The sequence below is a fragment of the Athene cunicularia genome, assembly GCF_003259725.1.
Source record: "Athene cunicularia isolate RWA chromosome 1 unlocalized genomic scaffold, athCun1 chr1_part1, whole genome shotgun sequence".
Classification (NCBI taxonomy): domain Eukaryota; kingdom Metazoa; phylum Chordata; class Aves; order Strigiformes; family Strigidae; genus Athene; species Athene cunicularia.
The window spans coordinates 31088485-31115545 of NW_020799091.1; the positions used below are offsets into that span (position 1 = coordinate 31088485).

The 27061-nt window shown below is 40.0% G+C and overlaps 1 protein-coding gene across 5 annotated transcripts in view; it reads left to right on the forward strand.

The window, feature by feature from the left end:
• The window catches only part of ENOX1 (ecto-NOX disulfide-thiol exchanger 1), a 381250-nt gene that overhangs the window by 116939 nt on the left and 237250 nt on the right, over positions 1-27061 (forward strand). For all 5 annotated transcript variants that reach the window (XM_026853212.1, XM_026853203.1, XM_026853269.1 and 2 more), the window contains one exon: positions 3890-3967. The gene's annotated coding sequence lies outside the window, so the exon portion shown is untranslated. The remainder of the gene's footprint in view (positions 1-3889; positions 3968-27061) is intronic.

Consider the following 27061-nt stretch of genomic DNA (forward strand, 5'->3'; position numbering starts at 1 on the left):
AAGAGGAAAAGATACCCCAGAGCCCACCGAGGCTTGGCACTGAGCTGGAGCTGCCACGCTGGAGTAAGCAGCTCTAAGCATTAGGGGAAACACATGTTGGAAATGCCAGTTCTCTTTCTTGGGCAGGTTCAGGAGGGCTCCCTGGCAGTGTGACCAGCGGATTTGTCACTTGGGAGTGGGCATTGTCTGGGTTATTCATTGTGTTCACAGTGCTGCTTGCGCCATTCCCTTCTTCCTGCAGGTGATGGGCAGGATAAAAGATGCTGTCATTGGCATGGGACTGTAAAAATGTTCTGTGATCTGAATAGCCAGCCAGAGGCTTCACTGGCCATAGTGATGGACCAGGGACTGCTGAAGCAAGGAAATGCAGATATATGAATGTCTGTGACATTAGTCCCCTTGAGCAAATAGCCCTATTTTACTATAGAAAAGAGATGAGAGTCCCCAAATGTTGTCTTGGGTAAATCTACCTGAATGGTTACTCAGTTCTCGGGTACCTCTTTATGAACTTAGAGGCCTGGCTTGGAGATCAAATACCAGGAAGATGGTCTTTAGCATTTGTCCTGCAGCAATTAAGCATAATCCTTTATACTCAAAGCAATCAATAACCTATTCTTGATTGCACATACTATATCTGTACCCTTCAGAGCCATGCAGACCTCCTCCACAAGTGCCAGCCATTGATCTGGCTGCAGAAACTTTCCACAACTGATCAGAAGCAGTTGGAAACTGACTGTCAGTTTTCAAAATGGTTATGGCCGCACATTTCTGGAGATAAGAGTTGTCTTGTATTGCATGCTGGCTTCAGGTTAAGCTTTTCTTTATTGCTCTGATGTTCTGCAGACACCACTGGTTACCCCCAGGTTTGCAGCGCCAGCTTCTCCCACCAGTTAATGTGTATTTTATGAGCCCAGAGATGATGTTGTGGAGAATGGAGCTGTGCCAAGAAGAGTTGTTCCTGCTTGTCTTCATCCTTGTCTTTTTTTTCTGTACTTGCAGCAGCTGAAGGGGGAGGGGGGGAATGCTATAGATGTGGCAAGAAAAAGCAGTCCAAACTGCTGTGTAGGATGATGGCTGGTGTGCAAATTTACAACTGCCTGAGAGCAATGTGTCAACCATGTGTCTTAGGCTCCTCATGTACCAGCTCTTCACATTTCTTCTAACGGAAACTGCACCAGTCTGTGGTGGTCTGTTAGAGGTCTGCAAATGGTCCTGGCTACCCCAAAAGTGACATCTATCTGGGGACTGGCTTGCAAAGAATCCGGAGATTTTTCAAGTTTGATCCCCCAGGTGGGATCAAATCAGTCGCTAGGCATCCCCTTGTGCCTTGTGGGACAGACCCACAGCCTCCTCCATCTGTCAGCACCCCAGTGGGCCCTGGGTATATGGCCAAGCTGGTAAGTCAAGTATCTTGGAAGCGTACTTTGTAAGCAATGCCTTATAGCCAACTGTTTGGATGAGGCAACTGTGTGGTAGGTAGGATAAAGCTGTTGCAACAAAACATCTTCCTTCTAAGAAAATCCCTTCCTGTAGGCAAGTCTTTAGTCATCTTTGTAACCTTTGTCATCCTCTCCTCCCTGGGGAGTCTTCTCTGCGACCTTTGCTATTCTACCAAGCCATCTCATAAATTATTATTCTTTTAAATGGCACTTAGGCTGTCGTAGTGACTGCTAGCCTTGAAGATCTGCAGTCTACCCTGTAATTTTGAGAGGGGAAAAAAAAATGGTTAAGTGACAGAAGAAATATTGTGCTTCACGATAAAACTACTTTTGTGTTTCGTTTTCTGCTCAAGTCATTCATATCCCTGTCACTAACCTCATTCAGGTCAAGGGCTTGAGGCAGAGAACGGGCATAATATTTTTGTCAGACTGATGCATCTGAATATTACAAACATCTGTAATCTTGAAATTGAAATGAGCATTGTGTTAAATCCTCAGGCAAATAATATTAAGGTGTAATAGATTACTGGAGTTTGAATTTCTTTTGGCAATTCAGACCAAGGCTCTTTTGGCTGGTTATTTCCAGACATTAATGAATCCGCTTACACAAAGGGAGCTGCTCCTTATGGCTGCAGATTGGATCCTGAATTCTGTAAACTTCACAGAAAATTCTACGGGCCAAGTAGTTGAAATAATAAAGAAAAAATTAATCAGGCACACATTAAATGTGAAGCATGGAAGAAAACATCTGCAGCACTCAGTGGATGTCTGGGTAACATACTTGCAGTGCTGTTTTGCCAGCTTACATCTGGAGTGGTTCATCAGAAGAGAACAGATGCTAGTGTGAAATAGGTCATCATAGCAGCAGGGCATCAGAACAGAGACATTTCTTTTTTTCTTGCAGTAACAGCTATTCCTTTTTATTCACACCAATTATGAAAATGTTAGCCAAGTCTAAAATGTGAATTCATGTATTGTGACAAGCCAATACTCTTTAAAGGGCATCAAGGTAAAAACTAGCCTAATGAGGAGGCTTCAGAGAAGCAGTCCTTTTGCAGTACACACTAAGTATCCTTTAACGGATATAGTGACTATTTTTTGTTAAGATTATGATTTTTTTCTCCCCCCTTTTTTTTTTTTTTTTTTTTTTTTTTTTTTTGGTGTATTTTAGTAGAGATGTTACTAAATGCTTTCTTGGTGGCAAATGCCCAGAAGCAGAGATGCTAATTCATGGGAGTTTCATCAGTCATTTCAAAGGAGAGGTCACATAGATAAGAAAAATGAACAGTACGCAGTATGTGAAGCAGTGACATTCAATGAGTCCTTGTCACTAGCAGCCATTAGCATGCAAGCCTGCTGTTATGTTTCAGTGCTTTATGTGCTTTTCTTGACCAGGCAGGGAGCCTTCGGAGCACTGTAGCAGTTAATACCATACAAGTTATTGTTTCTTTCTTGAATGCCTTACATTTTTAGTACCATTTAGATGCTTCTCTGTCCCCTTGTGCATCTAAAATTTTAAAGAGAATCAAAGAATGCATAATTTATATCTGTCCCAGAGGTAATGGAGTGACTCAATGATATCTGTGAAGGGGATGATTTTAAATTTCATGTCTTATGCAAGAGGTGATTTTTATATGAAAACTGCAAAAATTGGCCTCAGGGATACCCAGATAATTATCCTTACAACAACGGGTGTGGATTCCAGGGGGATTATAGCAGAAAGCTTTAGTGTCTTGTGTATCATCATCCCTTGTGTATCATGGTTGTCATAATCTGAAACAGCAACTGATAGATCTCAGGGAATATAACTTTTATTTTGACTTGGAATAGCACATGCAGGAGGTGTGAAAAGACAGGTTTGTTTTGACTGTGTTGAAGAATTCATGCAAGACGTGAGGCATTTGTTTACTGCTGATATTCTTTTCTTCAGTTAAAGGAAAAAACAATTGTTTACTGGTGTTGGGCAGAACCCATCAGTACATGCTTTGTCACACAGCACAGTTCCACAAGACTATTTCTGGTTTCATTTACCAAAAGTCTAGAAGTGCCATGGCTAGAAATAAATGTCTGCTTCTTTGATATGGTATATGTTTGAAAATGCACTTTAAGGTCTGTATTACAGACAGTTCAAAGGGAATATAAATCGGTGCCATATTCTCTCTTTTTTCTTTTCTTTCCAATCCAGTCCCACATACTCATTGCATTTTTATTGACTATTTTCAATAACATGTCTTTAAAAACAGCTTACAATTTTGTATTTTATTTAACTTGGACTTTGTTATATTTAAATAATTGTTATGATCTTGCTGCTTCTGTAGTTCAAAATGTTTAACATCGTCTAAACCAATTCTACACTGACTTTTAGCATTGTGTATCCAAGGAGACAGCTGATCTTACTTGCTTTTCCTTTGGAAACTCTCTGATTTTAACTTTATTTCCACTTCTTGCAGGATTGGCCATGAGAATTTGTAACGTTCCTTTGGAAATACCATGATGGGGCCACTGAGAAGTTACTTTCCTTTGTACAGGTCTGTAAACTCTTATTGCATTCTGACTATTTCAGCATGTAGACTCCTGTGCTGACTTGTTACCCTTTTTATCTTGAATGTGTGCAAACCAAATTAAAATCTAATTTTATTCTGGAACAAGTGTTGTGAAAAATTATTTTTGTTTCTTGCAAAATGTTTAGGACCTGACAGTTCTGTTACTGTTGTATAAATGTAGAGTAACCCATTCGTTTTTCTTTTGAAGTGAATTACTGCAGTTTATAGAGTTGAACTGCAGAAAGGAATTGGGCCTGTAAGTCATTTTCACCTTACCACTATGTCTTCCAGTATGTGTTGAAACTGCATTACCCTAAAAGGCCCTGCAATCGATTGCTCCCACCCAGGTTGCGAATATGTGAGCAGCTGTCCCACAGCTATAGCTGTGGATGTTTCGAGAAGCACACTTAGCAAAAGGTCAGCAGAATTACTGGCTTTCAGGTCAGGAGGAGCTCAGGTTCATGAAAAGTTTAAGAAAATTAAAAATGAAAAAAAAAAAAAGAAGATATTTAAGAGACTCTAATTAAAGAGCAGAATAATAATGGCTTGACTCCTGGAGTGTCAGCATGGCAAGGAGTGGTGAGGAGCCTGTAGCTAATGCTGTATCCTTGTCAGCCAGAACGATGGTGTTACAAGCTCTGTGGCCTGCGATCGCAATGATTTAGAGGGTAGAAAACACTCCCCTGCATTTCAATATGTTTTTCTATGCAGCTATGTAACAGAGAAAAAAATTGATTTCTTACTGTTTTCAAAGGTAGTACTGAACAGCATTTTTCTAGAAATCTGCTCAGAAAAACCAACGGGAATCAACTTTTCCATCTGAGTGGTCATACCCTGCTATCAGATGACACTTGGTGTCTGTGGGAGTTGTATCTGGCCCTAAATAATAATTCTCAAAAATGTTCACGTTTGGAATATGCTCTATTTCATTCGTTTGGTTTACCCAGCAGCACTTTGGGTATTATTGCTTTCCTTGTTGCCTCTGTAGTCACTTACTATTCCATTAGTCTGTAGGAATTCTGAAGGGAAAGTGACTTATAAACCTTAAACAAAAACAATACCAGGTGAATTTAGGGGATGAGAAGTATCCAAAACAACTTTTAATTTGTTCTTGGAAACTATTATGATTTGGCAATACCTTTTAAAGCCAGCCCAGCTCCAAAATGCTTTAGAAAATCTTTGAACCTAAATGTAAACTTCACACAAGGCTACAGCTTCTGTAATGAGCAAAACCCCTAGATCAGACTGGTTGAGATACTGCAGATACAGATCTGATCGTGATGCCTCAGGCCTGCGTTGAGTGAAAGCTCTGTGTTTAAAAATAAGTAGCTTTTCAGAGTAATTGCACAACCGCTGAATGATCTGTGTCATGCTGAAGCTTTGACTGCACTGGTTCTTTCTTTAATGATGTTATCCCTAGGGCAAAATTTGTGTTTTTCCATATAGTGGGGAGAAAGAAGTGCAAACACTGAAAGACATTTAGGATAAAGGGAGAAAACGTGCTGCATGTATTGGCATTTGGGTTGTAAATCTGTTACTAGCAGCAGCAGCTTTATAAAATCTTCCTTTCCAGACCTGTCTATGAACGTTGAATCACAGCTCACCAAGACTACCAAGACTGCTAATTTGCCGAACCAAAGTGTTGTTGGGCCTGTGTCCTAATGAATTTGATACAAATGCAGTCAACAGCTGCTATGCAGAGAAAGCTTAGGCAAGTCATTTGTCTAAAACATGTTTTTAAAGTTTCCTTGTTCACAAGTCTTGATTCCTGAAGAATAACGGCTTTGTGATATACATACAAATTAGTACTGTGTCATTTAAAAAGAGTATAAATATGATATTAATTTGACATATGTACATATTAGATATATGTATACTAAGTGGCATAAAGTAGTTTGAGTATGGCTGTGCTGCACCTTCATTATAATGCAGAAGCAAAGGAAAACCAATTAAATTAAAAGACAAGACATTTCTACTGAAAAGGAGATAGAAGGTGTAATTTCCCCTTGGAAAGTATTGCCCCGGGGTGTTATCAAAAGGTATTGCATTGAACCTGTGCAAGAAATAGGTATTTACGTCAATAAGAATGCCATCACAGTTATATTTTTCGTATTACACAGTTATAAAGCAATTACACAGCAGTTGCCTGACTGAATGCTGAACTGCCCGATCCTCAGCCTGGGGTTTGGGTGAAGCTTCTTCTACAGCTGTGTAGGTGTCTCTTGTACCACTTCTCTGTGGCATTCTGGTATTGACGTTGAAGGAAAACAGGATACTGATCTAGCCAAATAATTAGTTTAATCCAGGTCAGCTTTTCCCATTTATCCTATGTCTTTCACTGCAAATTTCATGGGGTTTTTTTCCTCATCAGTATCTCCTCCTCTTGCACAGTTCTTGTTTTCTTAATCTCTTTTATTTCCTGCCTACAATCCCTCACCCATTCTCCAGAGAAGCCTCCTTTTCCCTGACATCATTGTTACTTGTTCTTGCTTTGTTGGAGTTTTATTCATTTATTGCGGGAGTTCCTTAAATTATTCTATTGGGGGGGTCACTAAATGATGCATCTCTCCAAACGCTTCTTGGGTTTTCCTCAAACTTCTGCCCTTGGCACCCCTATGGTGAAACAAATGTTGTGGTATTAGGGAGAGCAGAATAAAACAAAGGCAGTGAAAACAGTTTATGGCTGCTGAAGGGATGGGAAGCCCCTGTCTTCTGGGGCTGGGCTCCTCTGCCCTGTGCTCCTGTTACAGCCCCCTGTGCAGATGGCTGGCTGGGGCTGGCTCCTGGGTGGGGTTTGGTGGAGGGAGTGCTACTCCATTGTCTTTCTGCTTCTTCGGTAATAAAACCACAATTGGCAAAATACCAATCTGTCAAAATTCATGTGGGGGGAGGGAGAAAGGAGGGGAGGAGCCTAGGGAGAGCACTTTTCCAAACGAGCATGTAATCATGGCAACCATACCTTTGATCTCTGTAGCAGCACACTGGACTTGGAGAGCCCTGCTGCCACTGTATTAGATACACCTGCCTGCCTTAAATCCGTGCTGTCACAGAGGCCGAACCCTCGGTGCCACTGGGCTTTGCTCATGGCTCAGCTGTCCTGCCAGAGGCTGGGAGGGCGATGAAGTGGCTGCTCACATGCGATGGATGGATGGATGGATGGATGGATGGATGGATGGATGGATGGATGGATGGAGATCTGCGGAGAGGAAGCAGGGGGAGCTGATGCATAAACTAGAACTGTGGATGAGCAGATTATCTTTGTGCACCTTATATGCAAATTATCTGGCCATGAAAAGGCATAAAAGAAAAGGGACGGTACTACCTGGAAATGTGCCATGTGTGCATTTGATGCATATATTTGAATTATTGAACAGATGGAAACCAAATAGCCTGGTAGCTGGAGAAAATCTATAAGCTCAAAGGAAATGTGGCAGAATAAAATGGGAAGGTGGGGAAAGTAAAACTCTCAAAGCTGCCGTAGAGGGACAGTTGCATTTTATTAGAACAGAAATTAGAACAAGACCATGAGTTTGTAAAGACTGTTGTGTCCACATCATGAGTTGTATATACAAGCTAATACAAACACATATATGTATTTTTATTTTTGAGTGATGGTTCAGAGGGTTTGTGATCATCCAACTCTTTTTTTTTTATTGCCCACAGCAAGACAAGGACCAAGTGATTATTAGAAAAAATAAAATGACAATTTGGTCACCTGAGTAAGAACTGTGGCCAGGGCAGGTGTTCTGCAAGAGACTGAAATTAATATGAATGCAGAGAAAACAAACCAACCAACACAGGGAGCAGATTGGCCTTCTATTGGCTTTTATGTTTTGAGTTGTTTCCAAGGAATTTCTAGGAATGGTGGTGAGTGCTTCCTCTGCTGGAGGAACAGTCCAGAAGCATCCTTAAATACCTCGCTGCTATTTAATCATAGCTACTTCCCAGAAGAATGGGAAAACAGTTCAGACTCCTGCAAACTATACAAAGTGTTCATAGACTGATCAGGAGTAAGGCTCACACTGGTGCCCATCATCTGTTTCAGAGTGGCAATTAGATGATGATCTTTGCTGGTCTTAACTCATGGGACATTACATAAAAAGAAGGGAGATCTTTAGTGTCAACAGTCAACAGCACCTTAGGGACACCGAAGATAATTTGGCTCATTTGCCTGCGTTACCAACAAGAACAAAGATGTCTAGGTAATCTGTGAGAGGTGTTTATTTAATCATCCAGTGAGGAAGATTTCAGTGCCACCCTGTGTCATCTCTTCCAGAGCTACACAACACTTACAGGGTATTTCTAAAATCCAAGTTATGTTTTATTTGCTCCATGGGAAGCCATTTGGTGTTTTAGTTACAGTGAATAAAGAGGATAGTTGAATATAACTTTCTTTATGGTAATCTGTCAGATATTAGAAGGAAGAATGACCTTACACTGTAGTTGATTTCATTTGTTTACCTGTTTTTCAGAATAAGCATTTGCAGATCCTACAGATACCATTCCAAATACTCTTTTTTTTTTTTGTTTTCCTCCCATATACCTGCATCTGTCCATGGGTTGTTAACTTCTTGACTCAATTGCCAGCATTGAGAAGCTGAATATAGTCAATACAACTTTCAGATGGATACAAATTATGTAAAATAAGACCAGAATTTAGAAGCTTGATAATTAATTATGGAGGTATACTGTCAAATAAATTACTCCAATCTGTATAATACCTTAGCTTTGTCTAGGTGGAATCATTGCTAGTGTCTTCTCTCTCTTCTGTGCTTTAAAGTCTTCTCAGTATGATACTAGGTAATGAATAACATTGTTGGAGAGATAATAAGTGTGAAACTGATAGCTCTCAGCATATGGATAATGATGCAGCTTGCACCTTTTCATTGCCCACATTCTGGCTGCACAGAGATATCTGAACAATAGATGAGGTGAAATGGTGGCTGTAGCACATTTCAGAAACAAAAATTGTCCATTCAGGGCCCTTTAAAAGAAAGATACCAAAGAACTGCTACGTTTTCTATCACTAAGGCCCTCAGAAGAATCAATCACACGTCATGAATAATAATAATAATAGAAAAGGGAGGACAGCTGCTCAGCTGAACATCATCAGTATTAGCACCTTCCAGGAGGAGGAATCAGTAATCCCCTTGACCAAAGCAGGTGTCACAACAAGGTAAAAGTTGTAAGCTACAGCTACAGTGAGTCTGCTGCCATAGACAAATATGAATTGATTTCACTTCTGAAAGGCAGTTAAAACATCTTCTCCAGTTGAGAGAAGGAGAAATCCACTGTCACTGCTAGTCCAAGTCTCCAGAAACAGCAGTGAAACTTGCAGAGATTGTTACTTAAAAAAAAAAAAAAAAGAGGAGTGTTTAATGACCAGTGCCAACCAAAATGAACAGTTACTAAAAAATCCTTTATTTTTTCCAGCACAATGTTGACAGGTTTATGTCCTTACTGTCCTGCTTTTAACTAAAGTATGCAGAAAAGTTACCAGTTCAAATAGTAAAAGTTAAAGGAATTTTTTGGGGTTTGTGTACATGAGAGAAAATCATAGAATCATTTAAGTTGGAAAGGACCTTTAAGATCAGCAAGTCCAACCATTAACCTAACACTGCCAAGTTGTCCTGGTTCAGCTAGGATAGGGTTACGTTTCCCCAGCAGTGGGGAGGGAGCTCTCGCTGGGTTATTCAATACCATGCTGACATCAGTTCTGGGCGCCCAAGCACGGGAAGAGCAGGGATGGCTTTTGTTTGTTGTCACTACCCTTCGCTGCTGCATCTTTGTGGTATATGTTTGTATATCTCTTGTCCTGTTCATTCATTGTTACTACTGTTTATTGTCATTGTTGTTGTTTGGTTTATTATTTGTTACACTGTTGTATTAAATTTTTCCTTATCCCAACCCCAGGGTTTGTATTTCACTCCCTGCCCCGTTTGGTGCAAGGGTGAGAGAGGGACCACGGCAGCATGGTCTGGGGTCCCTGCAGAACCCAAACCATTGCACAGGTCCACTACTAAACCAAGTACCACACCTACATGTCTTTTAAATACCTCCAGGGATGGTGACTCCACCATGTCCCTGGGCAGCCTGTTCCAATGCTTGACAACCCTTTGGTGAAGAAATTTTTCCTAATATCCAGTCTAAATCTCCCCTGGTGCAACTTGAGGTCGTTTGCTCTTGTCCTGTCGCTTGTTATTTGCGAGAGGAAACTGACACCTTGCTCCAATCTCCTTTCAGGTTGCTGTGGAGAGTGAAAAGGTCTCCCCTCAGCCTCCTTTTCTCCAGCCTCAACAACCCCTGTTTCCCAGCCACTCCTCATGAGACTTGTGTTCTAGACCCTTCACAAGCCTCACTGTCCTTTGGACACACTCCAGCACCTCAGTGTCTTTCTTGTAGTGAGGGGCCCAAAACTAGGCACGGTATTTGAGTTGTGGCCTCACCAGTGCCGAGTACAGGGGGGCAATCACTTTTCTAGTCCTGCTGGCCACACTATTTCTAAATAAAAATATTTGATCCTTCAATGAATAAATATATTTGCAGCGCTATCACCATTAGAAGCTGACTGTGATGATTGTTCAGCTCCTTGTTGCCAGCCTCGTAAGAACTCTTTGACACCAGCTTAATTCAGGAGCAACCTTTGTTCATCTTCAGAACTCAAAACCAAGCAAATTTCAATTAATATCCTAAGTAATAGTAAGGCAAAACCTTGATTTTGATAAAGTTTCAGCCTTCTTTCTAGGCTGCAGTGTAGCACATACAGCAGTTTGGGATTGAGAGTCCTATAATATACTGCTCCAGAATGACTCAGTTTTCTGGGGTTAATTATCATTTCAGAAAAGGGAAAATATAGAGAAATTGATTACTTGATGTGACAAGTGAAAAAGCAAAAAGCAAAACTTAAAGGAAACCACATCAACATTAGTATGAGTTGGTTGACTCTATAGAAGAAATGATCTAATAATGGCTGTAGGCAACCGTTCAGGAAATAATGTGTTCCTGCTTAATATCATTGATCCCATATTTTGGGGGAGAGGGCAGGAAAAGACCACTGAATACTGTGTTCAAGAGGCTTTATAAGAATCAGAATAAAGCTTGACAAAGCAGTTTGCTCAAATAGCAAAAAGGAAGGTAGAAACGTGAACAAGTATCCAAGTTACTCTTTAACTTTGAGCTTTCAGAACACTATTAAAAATTAACCAAGGAAAGGGTAATACATACTTTTGCCCAAAATATCCTAGAACTCAAAAAATTATTCTCCAGCTAACTAGCCACAGGGTTTTTTTTCCCTAGAATAGTAGAAAATTATCAGGTAGCTTGAGGGCCCTGTATCTGCATCAACTGTATTGATGCTCTTCCCATCAGAGCTGTGTCTGACCTGTTTCTGAGGGCCTCCACTGATGGAGATTCTCTGGACAATTCATTCCAAGGACTGATTTTCTTTACTATTGGAAAATGGCTTTTTTTCTTTTCTTAACCTGCAAATTACTTCTGCCCTACCTGCAATGGACAAGAATGGGTTATTTCCTTTTTCTCTGCAACCATATTCAGTATTTAAAGCGTCTATTGTCATGTTTCCCCCAATTCTTGTCTTCTTTAGATTAAACAACAACTTATTCCTTCAATTTTTTTGTCACATTTTATAGAGTACTCACTGTCAGTTGGTCACATCCTCCTTACAATGTGGCATCCAACACTGCACCTAAGGTTATTGTTGAAGTTTTTCCAGAGTGAAGTAATGAAGGAGAATTCACTCATGGGTCTTGTAGATAGCATTCTCTGACACATACATATGTGACAGTGACTATGTTGAAGCTTGTGAGCCACTGGATAATTTCAGATCATTCTTAGCAAGACTAAACCTATTTGGTTATTTCCCACTGAGTGTTTGCTGAGGTGACTGTTTCTGAATTCACCTCTCAAAGATAATTGCTAGCAGCTCTAAGACTCCATCAGCCAGTTATCTACATATTCTAGGGTGAAATTCATAAGGCCCAGCCAGTTGGAAAAATTTTAACTTATCTCAGTTCTCTCTCATCTACTTTTTACTACGATGACCCGAATTTCTACTCCTTTGTCTTTACCGTTAACTGTTGTGGCTTTCTAATAACAGATGATCCTTCAAACAGCTTTTTTTCCCATTGAGGAGCAAACCAACTCCTTCTCGCTATTGCTAATAGCAGGATTCTTACTATTGCATGTAGTGGTTTTCTACTTCTACATTCCCTACCAAAAGTACATTGCAATGTTACACAGACTAGAGAAAGGGCTTTGAAATACAGCATACAATTTTCATAATATGGGACTCCACAGAGGCACTAGACTTACAAGTGCAATTGAAGACAGTTATGGCAGTACTTGACAGGTAGCACACAGATGTCCCTTTTCTTACAGTCTGAGTGGAAACCTGACTAGGTCTAATTAATAACAAGGAACCAGCACCAAAGAGGGTAAAGAAAAATCTTCCAGAGGGACCAAGGATTGTTAAAGCAAACGTCATATGTTATATCCAGGACAGGGCTGAGTCTGAAATATGGCACTGTGTTCATAAAATTGGCTGACATCATGTGTTTTACTTAGAGGGGACTTAATTTCTTCATAACGCTGTTCTTTTAATGTTTGAATCCCATCAATTCACTTATGTAGTTAATCACAGTGTTCCTTTCATGCCACAAAAACATCCCAAGTGTTCTTATTCTTCTCTTTTCACACTGCCTTTTTACTGTTTTGAGGTGGCAAGAAACAAGGGGAGAAGGGAGAAGAAATGATGACAAAGTAATAGGTTAAATACATCTCCTGCATTTCCTGCAATGAGCTCTAATATCATTATCAAATATTCCTTCCTTTTTGCTGTTTTTTTTTTTTTTTTTTTTTTTTTTTTTTTTTTATTTTGTTTTTCTTGGTGTGTGTGAGCTATTTAGCAATGTTTCTGAAATCCTGGCCAAAGTTCTGTAGACCAGTTGCTGTCAGGTTCTCATGTCAATCACATGAGTGAGATCAATCAAATGCACTGTCTGGCCCCAGTGAAGGATAGATACATAGAGATGGTTGTCCTCTTGTTCTGGGACATGGAACATTTTGAGCCTCTGATCTTTCTATAATCCCTGCAGGAGCATTCTGCTTTAATGCTAGAGACCTTTGCCTCCAGATTTTATAGCGGTCAGTCGCTCAATCTTTCCTTCATTAATGCATCTTTGATTTTCCCACGTCTGTAGCTCTGTCTGTAGGTTCAAGTGAGTTGAGATTTCTGTTGGGAAGTTTGTTTCTGTCAAGAGCCATACAGCCAGCAGGCAGCTTGCAGTGCCATAGGACAGGCTTTCTGAAAAATGTCAGTGTTTGATAGCCAAATGCACCTTGCTTTTTAAGGTTTTTAAGTTATAATAAAAAACCCCTACGAGTCTACGTGTGTGTTCTTGATGACAGCTTTTGGTTTACTTCTTTAAAGACATTTCACTGCATGTACTGAGCATTCACTGGACTGCTGACAGTCTCACCACTGAATTCATGATGTGCTTAAGACTATGGAGCCTAAATCAAATGTGCCCTCTGCTCTGCAATCCCAGCTCCCCCACCCCCAGGCATATGCTCAGGCTATGGACTTTTTGCCTGGCACTCCCAGTAGAGATCTGTAACTCAGCAGCCTATGGCCTTGGTCCAGAGTCCATTCCTCACTCCTCTAGTTCTCCTTCTGTAGTACCTTCTGCAAAATTTCCCAGAAAGTTTGAAACGCTTGTTTTATACTGCAGTTCACCAGGATGCAGGTGCTCAGTGAGAGTCCACAGACCTACAGATAAGGCTTTACATCTACACTGCTCTCTACTGGTAGATAGGAGTTCCCTCTGGCCATTTGCCAAGCCAATGAGAAGATGTGTAGCACAGTTAGCATGATGCTGAGTACAAGCTAATTTGCCATGATTGGCAGTGTTTATTATCTCTAACTGAGTGCAGTTAACTTGGCCTCAGCACTGCTAGTCAGTTGATGTGGGTTCCAGTTGCCTCTGACCCTGAGCAGAAGAATCCTGAATTTGCTTATTGGGGCCCAGCAGGCTGGTGTCAACACTCAGATCACTCAGGCATGTGCTGTGGTAAGCTTTGCCCAGCAATTAAAGCACAACAGATCCCTGGAAAGGAATTGCTCTGTGAGCAGTGGAGATATCTCTTTTAACAGATTAATGTGCCCTGTGCCTAAAAACTCCCACCTTAGTTTCCCAGCTGCCCCTCACGTCCCTACAGATCTGCCCACGCCTGCCCATTGGCTTTTCCCAGGCAGAGCTAATGCTGGCTGCTCTGCCTGCCTTCCTCTTTGTAGGCGGCAATTTGAGTGCTGCTTTGCCATAGGGCTGATGGTTTTCATTAAACTTTTAGTATTGAAATTGCCTCGTGACTTACCTCCAACTTTTGCACTGGCTTGAAAGTGGGTTCAAATTTGCTACTGCCCCAGCTCTGCCAGTAAAGGTGTAATAGATAGACAGGCAGAGGCTCAGTTAAAAATAACCAGAGAGAATGAAAATCATACCTGCTCTTTGCTCTTAGGCTGCTTTTTTTATATTATTTTGATGCTGTATGATACAGATCTGATCTCAGAGCAGATTGCCTTCAAGCTCTCATTTCCACACTCATCACCAGAGGTTACCCTCCCTTTGGCTGAGCTTAGTGGCTCAGAAGATTCTTTCTAAATCAGTTCTGAGAAATTATTCATGTTAAAAGAACCATTGTTTTAAGTGATGATTTTTTGTATTTTTTTAAAATGACCCATACATAGTTTAGAGCATGGCCAGGCAAATGCTTGAGCTGAGGCAGCTGAGGGGATGTGGTGAAAGGGGGTCAGGAACAAGGCTCTCGTCTACTTGACCACATCTAGGGCTCTATATCCCTCACTGCAGTGCTGTTATCACAGAGGCAAATCCCTGCTACCTGGTCCTCTTATTTCTACATGGTTTATCTCCACAGTTTAGTAGCTTGTAGGTCTCTGTCCCAGAAGAGAAGCTGCCCTGTCAGCCCCAAAATTGAACAATGAAACAGTGAATGTGCAAACTGCTGGAAACATTTTTCTAGAAATTGGGAATTTTGCATGTTCTTGATGTCATTCTGCATCTGTGGCAGCACAGCTCTCATGGCTGCATGATCTCTCCAGCACTTTGGTGTTCATATTCCTTGGACAGTAGGGGAGATGGCCAAAAGCTTGCCCTTTAGGTCTTTCAAGAGGTGAGGTAAAAACTAAAATAATTTTATTTCAATAGGATTTAGCTGTGCTATGGTCTGTGGCTGAGTCAATTAATTTGGGTATCAATAATATAAGAAAATATCGAAGGACATTTGGGATTGGCTGTAGGAAATGATTAATATAAAGAAGAACAGAAGTGCCATTGCCTTCATGCTTGTTTTTTTTCCTTGGTGGAAAGAGTTGACCAATGTGACTCGAGCATTTTGTACCAGTGATTATTACTAGCTTCTTAGTCAAGGAAATCTGAGTACTCTGGCTACGTTGTGACACTCTAACTCTTCCCTGCTCACCACTCTAACTGAGACAGATTATATACTGAACAAAGTTTGAAGTGACTCTCATTTTCAAAGCATGGTTTTGTGAAGAAGCGAAGAGCAGTTACCGCTTTAAGAAAATCTGTCACCTTGTCCTCTAGAAGAAAGGCAACAACAATCTTTTCCAATAATGGACCCGTTATCTACTTCCTGGAATTTATCAGGCAAGAAACATATTGATCCAATTTGCAGGTTGCAGCCTGTAGTTCTCTAAACATGTCCAAACCCCTAGCACATGATGGCCAGAACTTACTCTGCATTTAGTTTGCAGACGTGTACCTCCCACTCCCTTCTCCTCTGTGGGCTGCTGTTCTTTTTACAATCCAAGCAACCTGGAGTGGATGAAAAATTCCTTGTTTCGACTAATTCGTTTTAACTCTGTTCTTTAGGAAATTCTCTTACAATGTTTTTCCGCCTTGGTCTCTCACCATCTGTGAATTTGGAGAAAAAAATAGTACATGGAAGTATTTCTATCCAAGCAAAATATGCTTAATTGGAGTTAAAAAAAAAAAATCTAGATTTTTTGTTTTCTATTTATTATTTATAAAATGTTGTGATTTTTTAATATTCCTTTTGGAGCCAGTATTTTTTTTTTCGATAGAAGTGCCACTTCCCTTTTAATCTCTGGGTCTGCTTTTTCAGATTGCTTTTTAAGATAACTGACACCTTATCCTTCTCAGAAGACCCCGTTGTAATGATTCACTGGGCTTTACCTGTCATTATGAAACAAAAATGAATGTGAAATCATTAGTTTTCTGATCGATTTAGAGTGAGACAGATAAATCTTCCTTGTTTGTTAGAAACCGTTCATAGAGGCTACTATGGCAACAAAATTAATGACAAACAAGGAGGCTGTTAATTAATTGTTCAGGCTGACTAGAATAAGAAAATTCTGAATCTTTCCTGAATCCATTTACTACCATCCCAATAGCCCTTGGTTATTTGTTTGAAGAGTTAGTGCATCTTTTTACTTCACTGGAAAAAAAAAAAAGAAGTCTATGATAATAGAATTGAAAGGGAGCACAGACTCCATTAGCCTTATCCCTGTGATCCCATTGGACATGATCGCTAAAGTTTGGGTCGTGCTCACAATGATCACCTCTGCTGATGGTAATTTGATGAATAAAGCTGATAATGCCTTTAGGCCACTAAGGACATAAACAATTAGGAGTAGTCCCTGCCTTGAGTGGTTTACAGTCTACAAAACTGATACATGCCAAGCAGAAAGTAATACTTCTGTATGCAGGCAAAAAGGGTATTACCAATGCTTTTTAAAATAGTCCTGAGATGCTAACAGAGATGCTATGTTGATATGTGTTAGTGGGCATGAGATGAGGGGGAAAGTATATTATCTCCCCAGGAAGAGAGGACGAACACTTGGGAGGCCTATAGGCAGTTGAGTATATAAACTATGGCAGTTTCCTTACTACTTAAGTTGGCATATTATGCTCTGTAAAGTAGGATTGATACGTTTTCTACAACAGAATGATCAGCCATCAAACTGATTCAAGGCGTAACTTACGGAGACAGGTCCGCTTTACTTTTTGGAATAAATTACATTTTGAGAAAAAAAATCTATGAAATCTGAACTGGAGAACCAAAGAGTACCCACTTTGACTTCCACAATGAAACTTTAAACAACTGACTTTCCTTCACAAAGTCAACAATTGTTATTGTTGACTTAGTGAACTGAATAAATTAGGAAGAAGCTTCCAAGGCTGTGACAGAGATCAAAAGTAGTGACTAAATAACTGAGAAGCATTTGCTTTTCAATAATAACTCTTCAGTAAAGAGCTAAATACAAACTGTCCAAACAAAGTATAAACCCGAATACTGGTCACAACAGTATATTACATTTTTTTCCCTGGTGGGAACTCATACAGTTATTACTCTAGTGGCTCTTTCCCCACCAGGTTTCATCATTTCTCTATTAGATTGAAAGGTAACACTATAAATCAAAAGTGCTGTGAGTTGGTATTTTTGAAAAAGGTAGCGGTGACTGCTTACATGCTGTGCACTAGTGTGCTCCATAGCAACGTGTAGGTTTGCAACACCATATGAAGTAATTTGGCATGCCTTATCTTCTTCTCACAGCCATATAACTATAACACAGGATTACCTGTGGTGCGGGACATGTACGTGGTTGTGGTCCTTCAATCCTTACTTGGACAGAGTCCAATTAGCCCTACTTAGAGTTTCCTTCTTGGTTGTGTGGCCAAGAGAACTATATGTCTATATGTGATGGTATCTGTATCTAAGCAGTGATGTACAGTGTCTGCTGAGAAAATAAATTCCCTTGCTTGAAAGTAGCCATTGGAATATTTCTTCCCTTCCCTCACTCTATAATGTTAACAAATCCTAGCTTTTTCTTAGCTGGCTAAGGAGAAGAGGAGGAAAAAGCCTTAGTGCAAATAATAGCAAGGGGATTCTTTTCAGTACAATAGCAAAGATACCAAAGGCCATCCTGTTTTCCAGATGCTCTTCTGTTTCTGCCACCTATGATATCTACACCAAACACGGTGTCATCAGTCAGCTACGGCGTTGTGGGTTCATGCATATTTACCAATTTGCAAATTATGCATGTGGAGCTCTTAGCATAGCTGTTTCTTTATCTTTCTGCTTTTCTTCCTTCACTAATGATTCAAAATGCTTACATGCCTAGCATCAGAGGGCTGTATTCTATGCTTGCCGTTTGCCTTTGTACACCAATTAGGTCTTTGTAATTTAAATGATGTTTTATTTGCTTGATTTGGAAGCATCCTTGTTGGTAGAATGAGGTTTTCTTCATCCTGCAACTGTTCTTTGATATAATGATTTATTAAGGTACTAGGAGAAATATTGATCCTGCTAATAGCTTTTGCCTTGCCACAGAATGCCTTACATTTTACTCACTGAAAGGGCCATATTCCTTTTCTCATCATCTGATTGACCATAAATGCTTTGGCCTTTCCCCAGCAATTATCACACTTACCAAAGCAGTGGGTAAAAGTCAAGTATTTATAGACTAATTAGTGAAGTCAACATGTCCAAATGTGTACTTTACATAGTAAAAAGAGTTATTGGACATCGCTTTGAAATTAGGGAGTGGTTCCATACTGTTCAAAAACAAATTAACAAATTCAGAGGAGTTAGGTATATATTATCGATTAGGACTGTCTTTCTGGGAATTACTCTGTGGAGTTATGTGCTTGCCTTCTGATTTATTAATGGCATTTATGCTTACATTTCATTGGTATTTTCCACTGTATTCTCCTTCGTCTATCCTAACCTCCTCTTTTGTGAGAAAGCTTTCTAGTGTTAATGCCTGCAAGGTGGTGGTGAAGGCATTAATTTTGTAACCCATCTGGAGTGGATTCCTTTTATAGTTTTTATTATCCACCTTGGAAAGTGCATTATTCCTATGGTAGCTGCAACTGCTGAAAGGAGAAAGGGACAGCTGCATGGAAAATACGAGACAAGGCTTCTAAGAAACTGTTTTTGTTCATCAAAATGAAGCCAAGTGGAGATGGAGATAAGCTGATCACCTGAAGACCAGGTCATGAGTGTCTCCAATGGGCTCGTTAAGGATGTGGACACAACATTACAGAAAACAGTTTCCTCTATTTTATGCTGTCTTCATTTCCCTTACTGTAATTGAGGCACAAGGACTTGGACTGGGGTATGGCAAAACTGAGTCAATTACTTAGTGCTAATTTAAAGGAAATTCTTCTTCATAAGACTGGGGGAATCATTGCTCAAAGTATTGTTTGGTCAATGTCTTGACTGACTAGATTCAGATAAGGTTGGGGCATCTATGTTCCAGTGTTGTAACAGTTAGTGAAAACACATGGTAGAGATATGTTAATTTTTATGCTTCACTGTTGGAGTTAATTTCTGGCTATTTAGGCATCAGAAAGACTTGGCCTGTGGAGGGAAGATTATCAGAAATTGGGTTTTTTTTCAGTCCTTTGAAAAATTTCCTCTAGCAAAGACTGTTGAAGACAAGACACAAAACAGGCTTTGTTGCTGTTCGGAAATGTCTCTTGCTTCTGTGCAGTCACATACCCCCAAAACTCTGGCCAGAAAGCATGGGGTAGGAGAGTATTAATGTTCCCTTGCATTGAGATCTGTATCTCTAATTATGCAAGTATTAGTCTGTTCAAAATTTGGGTTTATTTAACAATTGGTACTTGTGTTTTATTTTGTTCAGTGGAAGCACTGTTGCTAATGAAGCTGTCACATAGGTGAGATGACTTTCATCACCCACATGTGAGCTAGTCACCCTACATAGTCAGTGGAGACAAGCAGGCATTTCTAGGACAAGAAACATCTCAGCTTTAAATAGACATGCAAAATAGATCAGATTCATCGCACCCTAAAAGTGTTTCCCTCTGTTAACAGTGAAGGGAGCTGGGAGTGACTAGCTCAGAAGGAGGTGTCCACAGTTCAGTGAGATGAACCCATGATGATGTGGTACGTGGGTTGAATTACCCCCTCTTAAGTCCCCAAAGTAGAAAAGATTCTTCTGAGAAAGCCTAGATAGCATGCCTAAATTTGATCCTGATTTTTTAGATTATCTAAGTTAACTGAGGTCTACCCTATATGTCCTATGTGCCGGGTTACTGCTTGTCTGGGTTTGATTTGAGTGTAGGAGATGGGGCTTTCACGGATGTAAATCTGTACAGCTCCACTGATGCCAGCAGACCTCTGATAATTACATCAGCGTGGGATCTAATCATCAGAAAGGTAATTCTCTACCTGAATTACAGTAGCAGTCAGCAGGTGAGATAAAATCTGTCTTTAAACAGTCCAACATGATGCACGGATTTGCCTTGTTCTAGCTACAGTAACTTGCTGTAACAGTGATGGGGGACAAGGGAAAGGGGCGGGGGGGGTGTCCCTTTGCAGTAACTGCAAATAGATAGTTTGTGCCTAGGGCATGGATGTTCCTGGGCCGCTGTGTTTAAATCACGGCAGCCCATATGGAACAAACAGAAAAGACCCCACCCCATGACCAGTGTTGTCAATAGATGCCCTTAAGTAATTTCTCTACAGCGACATATCTTCATCTTTGAATGTTAACTAATAATTGATCTTGTTATGTATGTAGAGTACTATCTATCATTCAATTCTCTGTATTTATGTCTCATAAATGACTCTGCCTTGTCAGATTTTATGGTGAAATAGTAGATCCAAAATTAGCATAATGTAACAACCAAATCGTATATATAGCCTTGATCTACAAACACTTTTGCCCATGAATAATTTTAGTTATTGTAACAGAACTCACCAGGACTCACATATGCTTTTGTAGGTTGACAACCACAATGTTTATTGAATTAATTCATTTCATACACTACATGTGTTCAAATGAAACTAATTTATCTGTCACGTACTTAGGCATTTCTCAGCATATATTATGCAATTAGGTTTTTTAAGTGTGGTTCTAGTGAATCAGAGGCCTAGCTAATATTTCCAGCAGATGTTTAGATAAAACTGAATCTGAGTTCATGTTATGAGATAGAACCTTACTTTATATATGCCTATGTGTTAATATATATTAAGACGTACTGTTACATAGGTAATTATAGATAACTATGCATAGAGGGGCATATACAGATAGATATGCTTGCATATATATATGTAAGTGCATGTAAGACTCCCTCCCTCCATATATATGTGTGTATATGTTGCATATATAGATATATATATTCTGTGCATTTGAAAATGCAGACTATTGCTTTATTACGAAATATTTGTAAACCCAGGTATACCCACACTAGTCTAACTCAAACCCATCTATCTTCATTTTCAAATAAACAATCTGATTCTATTTCTGGAGTTTAAAACAGATCATTCCCCATGTGGGTACCAGTGTGCAGTGTAACTCTGTGAAAAAGGAAACTCATAAGATTCAGTTTTAATGCTCATCCAGTGTCTCGGTGCCGACAAATGTCATCTGCTTTTGTGTGTCCATGTGTTGTGAAGCTGAAGAAATGCTGCACTTTATAATGACACTGTGGTTATATTTTGCTTTGCTGAGAGGAGGGAATGAAGGGAAGGTAAAAACCTTGCTGCTAGACTGTAAATTTAAAAAAAGAAAATAAAAAGTTATCTGATTTTTTTAATTTAAATGAAACAATAAGGAAATACACTGAGCTTGCTCTGAGGATGTTGCTTAATGATATACAAATTATCACTCCGATTGCAGTGTTCGAAATGAGTGTGGTTTATGATCTAATGCCTAAAGATCATTAACCAACATCTGTTATTTTCTGGAAACAGTGCTGAAAAAAGCCCCAAATATAAACTCCTTCAGTTAAATTGCCCTTTTTATATGCTGTAAGTAATGGGGAGAGAACTGTAGGGAAGTCTGGAGGTGCTGCTTGCATTCAGGTGAAATGAGATTGTTCTCTGTCATTCAGAATTGACCTGGAGAGATTACTTGGTTTCCCTTGTAAAGGAATAAGTGGTTGTTATGCTTACTTCTTTTATTTTAAATGGACTCAGGCAGCCACGAAGGCTTTTAGGCAGGACGTACTACACTTGCCCGGCAGAGCTGGCGGTGCTGGCTTTAGAGCGTGGCTGCTGGCCTAGTCCCTGACAGCGTGGATCTCAGTTGGGTGCTCAGCGCTCCACGTGGTGCTGGTTTCCGATAGCCATGCACACCGCGTTGTGTGCCTCGATTCGCAAGGTGCCCTGTTCACATTGGTAAAAAGTACTGCCAGATGCAAATAAAGCTGCCCAGGGGTGGCATCTGGGGTCAGAATTCTGGGCTTGAGATGTGCTGGTGTGTGGTGTCAATCCCCTCATTTACCTGGTTGTGTAATTTGGGTAGTAGCATGGTTCAGAGAAATCAGATGTGTACCGCTGTGCTTATAGACTGAGCTCGTAATACATAAATGCCCTGTCTTCCAATCTCTGCTCATAAGATATCTTTATATTCACAGGCTTTTCCAATGAGCTTGTCAGGCTGCATGTATGAGGAACGCTTTTTAAGATTGGATCCCTTAAAAAAGATGACTGTAGATAAAAGTGCATCAGTGCACATTAGGGATGAAATTTTCAAAGCAAAGACATTCTGTTGAGCTCTGTTTTGCCATTGTTGGCTTATATGTTCCTTCTTTTCTGTGAAACATCTCTGCCAGAGCCTTTTTTTTGGGGGGTTGGTCTGAATTTAAGGTCAATAACTTAAAAATCAGATTAAAAAAAGGTGATGAAATTATACTAAAAGTGAGCTGTTTAAATTAAATTTATTTTTTTAAAGGGAAACAATTTACAAGGTGGTACTTACATTGTTATAGTGGCAAATTCAGCTACCATTGCTGAAAGTATTTCAGCAAACACATGTCTACAGGGCAAGCTATGATCTGTGCACAGTCTCACCCCACAGTAAATGAAAGAAGTTTCTGGTAGTTGATTCTTCAGTGAAACAGCAAAATGTTTTGGGTTTTCTTTACTATATGGTGGGAACATACTTCGGACTGGTACCACAGCAGCCCATACACATCTCATTCTCACCCTAACTGTCCCTAATGAGGTTTATTTATGTCCTTGCTCTCTGGATGATCACCAGTCATTTAATGCCATCATTCGGGAGTATGTGCGTTCAGGGTTTTTGCAGAGATGATGATAACATGTAAACAAGGGTTAGTGGAGCTCAGCAGCATTTGGTTGCATTTTTCAGTTCATTGTTTTGACATGTGTTCCCTTGCAAGTGGTTTAAGCCCTGGTGTACTCCGGTTCTGTAAAATGAGGCAAAGCAATTACTGTCTGCCAAACAGATTTAACCCAGGCATGAATTTATTCGTGTTAGGGAGCTCCTTGAGAGTATGGACAGTGATGCTGAAGATGTTGAAAACAGTCTAAATGATACCTATATTTATTTAAAAGAGAAACCCTTTCCAAACCTTTTCTTTCAAGTTTAAGAAAAAGAGTATAGGTAAAAGCAATGTTTTAGTTTTATTAAGCTAAACTTGTAATTTATCAGCCCTTGGAGTAATATACTTCTCTTTGAATGTAATAGAAGATGTCTCTGCATACATCAGGCTGGCCTCAGGTGTCGTTTTCTTATAGGCAATTGAGAAATCTGCCTTCTTTTCCCTGTGATTCAGGATCCTGCAATCCAAGGAGAAAAAGGGTTTTTGGAAAGAGAAATGACAGTTACTTTAAGTTTATGTTAACATTATCACACCGACTGAAAAGGTCAGGAAATTCGAGACTGTCTGTAATGTTACAGGCTGTAATGCTGGCTCAGGTGAGTTAATCAGCCTATGAAAGGTGGTGGACTTATGCTGACTTAGCATGTACAGCCTTGGAGCTATATATTTAACAATTCTTGGTTAATTAATATGCTAAAATTTCATTTTTATGTATCTTTGGGCATATACTGCTGGAGAAATGTCAACTTGAGTTTAGCGGGAGACTGGAGTTTTCCTAGTGACTTGAAAAGTTGGGTACGAGCTGGACTTCTCTGCTTGCCTGCTTTAGGTGGACAGGCAGGGACAGCTAGACATGCCCAGACCACATACTGGGACCAACCTTTGTCTTCATAAATCTCTTGTCTGTCTCGAAGACTTGTCTCTTTAATTGGCCATTGTCTTTCTGGCTGAGCAGAACTAGGTGAATTTCTCCATTAGAGCACTACAGAGCTATGTGCTGTGAGTTGTAATGTGAAAAACTTAATGTGGAGAAACAAAAAAAAGAAGGAAGTACTAAATTAAAGACACTCCTAACCTGACATAACACAACCTCTGTTGCCAGTCACTGCACCATATCATGGATTAACGTTGTTTTTTACTAACAAACATTTGGGCAAGCTGTTTTGAATTTGTAGATGACATTGGAAACCACTCCTGTGTAATTTGTTGGAGTTTTTTTCTTCTTTCTGAGGTTCTTACTTTTAATCCACTTATAAGTCACCAATGTCATAAGCAAAATATTTCATTATTACATTAAAGGTAGAAAAGTGCCCTTGGCCTGTGGTCACATTGACCAAGATTTTATGGTGGAATTTTAAATCCTCTAACCATAGGGATCTGTAAATTGAAATATGGATTCAACCTTGAAATCTACAGTTTCAGCATTGTTGGCTGTGATAAATATGAGCCATAAAGTAAACCTGCTCTGAACCAGATTGGATCAAGCATCATTGCTGAAGCTCCTTTGCCATTTTCCTGTGTTTCTTTTCTCAGCATTTGGTCCTACAGATCACTTTTCTCCATTTCAAGGTTGTATTTTTTTCTGAGGCTGGGGTTAAAGAATTGTCACATCCCAAGGGGAATCTTTGTTTTATTTTTTAATCTATCTTGCTGTAGCTTTATTTCTGCAGCAAGTGGTTTCAGTAATCCATACTGATGAGTTGTCCGCTCTGCAGGTAGAGTTGACAGGTAGATTTATGAACCAGGAGAAGATAATCTGCTTCCACAAGGGGTCACTGGTACCAGTGCACATAGCAACTAGTTTCTGCCATGCTTCTGTAAAGGGCAGGTTTAGACAAGCCTCTCATCAAAAGGAGTAAAAAAGAAAAAAGGAGTTCTTACTCTTTAGAAGATACCTATAAAGAAAAGGGGCAAAACAGATAAATGAGAATGCTTTTAAGAACATTTTTCCTCCCAGTAATCAAGTAGCCAGATGTCAGGAGTCGGAAGTCTTTTGTGCCATCCCTGTCTGTGTTGGGACTTCACTGTTCCCTGCTGATGTGGGATGCTTGCCTGATGTTGCTTCAGAGTTTGCATTTTAAAGGCTGTGAGGATTGCTAGAGCTACAGATAACATAACAGGAAATTGTTAATTCATCTGTAAAGTAGAATCTGTATGACTAATTAATATAATTTCTCCTGAAATCCATATGCCTGCCTGCCTATTGTTAAAAGAGGTTGCCACAGCATGTAATTTTAGGACACTTCTCTCCTGTTTTCTTTGTGTGCAGGCGGCAAAGGTTCCTGGTGTCAGGGGACAAATCTCCCTTTTAATTTTTCAGTCTGCCTGAAAATCACCTTTGGAGAGAGGCAACTCCATTAACAGGAATTAATGGAGCCCTTTCCGTGGGCAGGATTCTGCGCAGAGTGCTGGTGTTTGTAATAATCAGGACATTTCATAAGCATGTTATTTCTGTGTTCCTAGAGCTTTATTTTGAAGCTGATTGTCTCAGAGTGCGTGTAGCTCTCCAGCACACTCAAAAATACCAAGAGGTTTTTGTCTTGTTTTGGCATCCTGTCTGTGTGCAGCTTCTAGTCCCCCAAGGATAAACAGAAGAAAGCTTTTCTCTGCTATCTGGTGATAATTTTCTAAAGGTCAATGTTGTCATCCCTTTTACAGGAAATCCCACCTGTCAACTGCTGCCCAGAATGGCTAGAAGATATTTCTTGGCATTTCATTTGCAGTGGGGCTTTCCGTGTGCAGCACCAGCTAAGCCTTTTTGCATTCAGATGTGCTTTGTGCTATTTTAGGAGTTTTTTAAACAATGTTCTGCCTTTAACTTCATCATCTCTTGTTCCTTTCCTGCCATTCACACCAATTCCAAAATCCCTGAAATGTTTGGCATAGATGATCAATATAATGCCTTGACTGCTGATATGGTTCCCCCCTTCCTCTTTTCTTTTTCCTGGAGATAGAACAAATTTAAGGTTTCATGCAAGGTGAAGAGACTGTAATTCCCAATGGCATTGTTCTATCTCTTAACATTTAGAGGTGACTTTTAGAACTGGTCAGTGTGAAGAATGAGTTTCTTATCGGAGAAAATTCTCATTGCCATCAGTTTTGATATGTATTTACCAGGTTCCAGAAGGACTTTGTCTCCTCATGCATCCCCATTCAGCACCACCCGATGAGGGGGACAGTCTTGTCCCGCCTGACATAATCACAGCTGCCCAGTCCTCTTGGCCAGATGAGAGCTGCATTCACCTCTTGATTTGTTAGAAACAGATGTTTTCCTCAGAGGAAAGAAAAAAGAAACGGAAAACCATAGCAGCTGCCATGAAATTTCCATTGTGGAAAGATCTGCCTAATCCGGGGTGGAATTTCTGATCACAACCCATGAGTAAGTGCCTGTCCTGGGAGCTCTGGCTAATTTGTAGTTAGGTACACACCGGTCACCTGAGATGTGTGATAGCAACTGGCAGGTTGCAGACTTCAACAAAAGCTTCACAAAAATCTTCAACAACTGAAATCCGTAATTTCATCCAACTGTAGATTCCTTTGGTTCTCCTCTAATTAGCAGGCTTTTGTGGGATACAAATACTGCTTCTTGCCCAGCTGTAATCATATGCCAGTGTTTGGGCTAGAAGAAGGAACAATATAATAAAAAAAAGGAACATTTTAATTTGGATTAAATAAACATTTATTTTCTTGAACCGGTCAAAGAGAAATTAATTGTTTTATTCTTCTGATCTACTAATTACATGTACAGGCAAGCCCATGTAAGCTTTTCCTGCATGCTTTATCATTAAAGAATGGATTACGTCGGAATTAAATTACTGTATTTCCATCAAAGGTCTCAGTGGGTCGGGGTAGTTGGCAAGATTTATAGGCTAAAAAGAAGGAGGTCAATGGATGTCAG